Source organism: Juglans regia, chromosome 14 (genome assembly GCF_001411555.2).
Source record: "Juglans regia cultivar Chandler chromosome 14, Walnut 2.0, whole genome shotgun sequence".
NCBI classification, from domain to species: domain Eukaryota; kingdom Viridiplantae; phylum Streptophyta; class Magnoliopsida; order Fagales; family Juglandaceae; genus Juglans; species Juglans regia.
The window spans coordinates 18,078,762-18,084,353 of record NC_049914.1 but is presented as its reverse complement, the minus strand read 5'-3'; the positions used below and the strand labels follow the sequence as shown (position 1 = coordinate 18,084,353).

The window sequence follows — 5,592 nt, the reverse complement described above, 5'->3', positions numbered from 1 at the left end:
TGGCGATCAGATGTGTAGCAAACCTCCCTAGCTCCATAAACCCTTATGCGTACTACTCAACAGTGAGATTGCCTTGTACCAATGTGGCAAATTCTTGGGCCTTCTGAGTCTTCATTGACTCTGGGAAGAATCGATTGTCAATTTCTAAGGACATGTGGGTTTACCCAGAGACATAATCACTTTGATACCACCTTGTGACGCCCCTAACCTCCGCTTGGGATGGAACAGAGACCTAGGGCATTGTGACATCTAACACAAGGTTACATACCCCCGTTCGTGATAGTTAATATGCAATGCATCCTCGTATGTAACTAATAGTATGCGATAACTGCAGGGGGTAGAAGGGTGAAAACAGAACTTATGCCAGAATAACTAAAACATCCCAATTTCATTAGAAATCATCAAGTTCAAAATACCAACATAGCATAGACTTAGGTACAAAGTTAAATCATTCTCTTCATGCGATCTAAGGCATGAAGGACTAGGGTTATAAACATGATGATCAAATCTAGTCTCCTCTCGAGGTCAGGTTCCTCCTCAATCACCCGGATCTAGTGCTCCATCTAATCCGTCCTCCTCGTATCCTGATATAACTTCTATCATTCCAAGTGGAATGATACAAGAGGTAAGATTTATATGAAATCTTAGTAAGTTAACAATCAATTTGCACAAAGATAAATTATGCATGAAGGATGATAAATATGCAATGTATGAAATGCAAAAAAATGTGCTTTTGTCTCCCATCCAGATTCTTCAACACTTTCAGAAAGACAAAGACACACATTTTCATTCAGATAACATTTTTACTTTAATCTTCAAGAGATAATATTTTTATCATAACATTTCATGTTGAAACTACATTTTCTATAAACTCATTCTCAATGCATTAGTAACGTAATATCATAACATGTACACCCACTAGCATTATGTGTCATAACATATGACTTCGTTCAAGCATTCTTTGAAAAGAACTTATTCGAAGCGCGTTGACTGTTCTTCATCAACCCAGGGGTTACCACTACATTCATAATTTTCTTTCATAATTATGTTAAGACAATAACAAATCATTTCAAATCATGCTTAAGACATGCCATATCTAAATTTCCACTTAAATTCATTTAATTATCCAAACCATCCCTTAATTGACCCAATTTTGATTTAGGCATGAAAACCTTCCTAAAACTTACCCAAAATTCGTACCAACACATGGAAACAAAGCTTGACATCCTAACTAAGATCAAAAGCAAGAAAACTTACGAATTTGGTGGCCTTCCAAGCACTCTAGAGAGCCTTACACAAGAACACTCAAAAACTCACTCGGTTTCACTCTTTTGATCTCTAATAGGGGGAAGTGCTCTTTAAGGCTAAAGTGGAAGCTTGGAGTTGAGGTGTGGAGGAAATGAGAGGGTGAGATAGCCTTTTATAGGCAGCCAAGGGGATGGGGACGTTGGCTTTGGTCAATGGGATTGATGGAAGATGGTGTATGAATATGAATTTTCTAGATTTGCACTCCATCACTTTTGTCATCTTGTGCAAGTTAACACAGTGCCCTAAACCACCATGATTTCACTCCAATGGTTGTTGTATTACTCCTATAGGAGTTGGCCAAGTCGTGGGGCAGAGCAGAGGGGAGAAAAAAAAAATCATCAAAACCACTCAAGGGGGCTGACGGGTTCAGCTGGTTTTCCTTTGGCAGATTTTGATCATTGTCTTGACTAATCCCTTTGAACCATCATCATGGCTGATTTGTACCGAAGCAGGGTCACTTCTTGAAGACTTTTTCTAGTGGTAAAGGGTGGGGAGTTGGCTACCAAGTGATCATGAAGGTGTTGCCCAAAATAAGGTGATGAGATGGAGGTGTCCTACTGAAATTTCCAGACTGCCTTCTACAATTTGCGTCCTTTTGAGCATGGGGAATAGTGACCTGAAACGACCATGATTTCTTCCCTATTGTGCCTAAAATGGTCCTACAGTGGTGGCTAGGTCGTGGGGTGATAAGTGTTGTTTTATGTGATTTTTATCACTCTTTTATTTATAAAAAGTGTCATTTTTCCTTCAATGCTATTAATTTAATTTTATTTGTATATATTTGTATTTATTTTTCTTGGATTTGAAGGAATAAGAAGATTTAGTGCAAAAGGAGAGTATTTTGGTTCAAAAGAAAAGACTACGGATCAAGACCGATGAAAGGCAACAAGATTTGAAGAGAGTCAATGAGACTTGGGGGAAGAGCCTTGTCCCGTGGGCAGCAAAGAGATTTCTCTCTCCCAAAGGAGAGAAGGCTTACCTTTAGGTAGGGGTGTTCAACCGAAACCCTAAATTCGGGTGGGTCCGGCCGGTTATCAGCCCGGATTAAACCCGGGCGGGTAAAAAAAATTTCGTACCCGCCCGGATCCGGTTACGGATCCAGTTTTTAACCCGGTTTCCGTAACTGGCTGCTTGTTTTTAAAAACAACGGGATTGATTTAAAACGGCGTCGTTTTTTCTAATGGAAAACCACGCCGTTTGCAACCCTGAGATTAATTCTCATTTCTTCAATTCTTCGAGTCCTCGACTTTCCCAAGTTTCCTTCTCATCTCATACTCGTTTGTGTCTGTCGTTGAAATGGTGAAACCCTAGCCCTCATCTCACTAGTTTGCACCCCTCGAACGCCTCTCTGCCTCTCATTTCACTCGAGTCCTCGAAGGCTCAGAACCCATTTATCTCAACTGAACTGAAAAGTGAAACCCTAGCCGCTAGCCGTCACTGCGAGCGCCGAGTCTGCGAGCAATATCTCTCTCTCTCAACTCTGAAACCTATTGTATGTTCATCTCTCTCGCTCGGTTTATATAGATATTTTTATGTTGTGTTTAAAGTTAGATGCACTTTGGATTTGAGTAAGTGGGTTTGGATTTGTGTGGGTTGTTGGTTCGTTTTTGGGTTGTTGGGTTTGATTTTTGTTTGATCTATGTTTTGTTGTGTTTAAAGTTAGATGCACTTTGGATTTATTTTTTTCATTGGTTTCCGAAACATATTAGAAAAACATGAAATAAAAACTATATCACAGTAAATTATATGGGCTGGCCTGAGGCAGAGTAGTAACTGTTTCACACTTTAACATTTGAAACTTAAGTTTAGAGCATTACCAAACATGTTATGAAAATAATGGTTTTTGTTGAAGGACTAGGGTGTATATTTAGATAGGCAGGTATGTATGTTGGTGGAGGAAGAGAAGCTTGGGAATGAATGAATGAATATAAATTATATATGGTGAGGCTACAGGGTTCAGATATGTATGTATACAAACTATTGATTTACTGTTTTTAGTGAATCTAGTTCTTCATTTATTCTGATTGGCTTCAATCTACTATTGCATATTGTAATTCTGAAGAAAATAATCTTGAAAACTCTAGTTTTAGATAGGGTCAGTTCAAAAATTTCAAGTCTTAGGAGATGCATATTGTAATTCATTAGTAGTTTGAAGATGACAAATACCAAAACTGAAAATTTGAAAGGAACGTTGCAAACCAATTATAATTTCCATAGAAACCAATCTCCTGTATGCATTTATATGCCATCCCTTTAGTTAGAAGAATGTAAATTTTTAGGACAAATTGTAATTTCGCATAATATCATTAACATAAACTCTAAATATAAATCTATCATGATTAATTCCTATGATGAGTGTCTTTTTCTTGTCTCTCTGTTCTTTATTGCGGTCTCAGTTTGTTTCTTTGTGTTTTGATCATGAAGAATTTATTCTTTGCACATGGCATCTGAGTTTATTTGGTTATCTCATGCCTAATCTGTGAGGGTGCTGCAGAACTAGGCTCTTTATGGGGGACTTGGGGGTTTGGACTTAAGCTGTTATGGCTATTTTGCTTGTTGTGCTGGACTCTAATTGCAGTTTTCTACTTACTATAGATTTTGGAAATGAACCCAGAAGATGAAGCTGAGGAAGATGGTGCGAATATTGATCTTGACTCACAAAGAAAGGGAAAATGTGTTGTGCTGAAAACATCTACTCGCCAGGTCAGCTATCATATTGCTATATCCCATTTTACCAGTGGATTCAATAGGAGTTTTGCACACTGTTTTATTTTATTCCAACTTGCACGTTGTTTTCTTCGATTCCAACTTTTTGTTTCTTTTGGTCTGTGCTAAATTGCCAGCAGTCTTTTCAAATATGAGTTCTTTTGGCAAAGAATCATGGATTACAAGAAGTCCATGTAAAAAGTTATTGTTCTCTTTTTGGATCGGGTGTAATTTATCATGGATGTGATTGAAAAACTTAATTCCGATGGCATTTAATTTTTTGTACAGTTTATATGGCTAGTCCATGAGGCTGACCGAGTAGTTCTGCCAAACGGCCGTCTTGACAAGTGTTAGGACTCTTGTTTATTATTTTGAATCCTATAAAAAAAACTATTATTGCCAATGCTTTTATTTCCAAAATTATGGCCACTTATAAAAAAAGTTCCAAAATTATTGCCAATATCTCTACATTGATTATGATTTTCGGTTGATTACAATTGTCACTAAGGTTTTAAAAAATTGATTATATGTTTGGGAGCAAGCAATATGTAGTGTCTATCAAAGATTTGGGTGGTTATTTTAAAATTAGTACGTTAAATCTTGGTAGATGTAAGTTTATATTCTTCAAACTTAGGGTATTTTATGTTGGGTCGTGTTCCATAAGCTGCATTGGAGGGTTTACAGTACTTGTCATTCTATTGATTGCATAAATCCAGAATTCCAACAGTCTCTCAAGGAGATGAAAGAGAGAGTAGAAGATCATGTTGTTTATGTTTCAAGATCATGTTGTTTGGAGTTTCAAGATGTGAAGACTAATAAATTTTGAGTGATGTATTATTATTTCTTTTGTTCTTTATAAATTTATGTTTTAGTTTAATTAGTTGTGATGTATTATTATTATTTTTTTAATTAGTTGTGATGTATTATTATTTCTTTTGTTCTTTGTAAATTTATGTTTTAGTTAATTAGTTGTGATGTATTATTATTATTTATTTTATTTTTTGTAAATTTATGTTGCATTGTGATGTAACAACAATATTATTTATTTTGTATTTTTATTTATTTTGTTTGTGAATTTATTATCAGAATTTAAAAAAAAAAAAAACTAAGTGCTATAAAATCATTTTTTTCAGTTTTAAAGTCTTTTTTTAAAAAAATAAAAAATTAAACCCAGATTAAATCCGGTTATTACCCGGATTCGGATGAAATCCGGATATTCGGTTACAATCCGGATATCCGGGATTAAATCCTGGCGGATAACCGCCCGGATTTTAGCACCCGGATCCGGATCCGGTTATGGCCGGATATCCGGATTCAGATCCGGTTGAACACCCCTACCTTTAGGTAGGTGAGGAGATTCGTGACCAGAGGGCAAAGACTTGGGCGCGAACACCTAAGGGAGCAAAGACTTGGTGCCAATATATTTTACCTTCTGGGGGAGAAGACTTGGCAATAAGGTTCTGGGCGGTTAGATTGGGCGACTAGTCTAATAGACCAACTTAAAAGTCCACCTAAACAACATCGTGGGCAACAATTAGTAAAGGCGAGAGGAGTTTCATCCCGGTCAGGAGTCTTTCC

The 5,592-nt window shown here is 36.8% G+C and overlaps 1 long non-coding RNA gene across 1 annotated transcript; it reads left to right on the top strand.

Annotated features, from left to right (window-relative positions):
- The first annotated feature begins 2,490 nt into the window (after nucleotides 1-2,490).
- On the top strand, nucleotides 2,491-4,921 carry LOC118344530. The gene is made up of 3 exons (XR_004798341.1): nucleotides 2,491-2,800; nucleotides 3,904-4,011; nucleotides 4,731-4,921. It is a non-coding gene; the product is annotated as an uncharacterized LOC118344530 (long non-coding RNA).
- The last annotated feature ends 671 nt before the right edge of the window (nucleotides 4,922-5,592 follow it).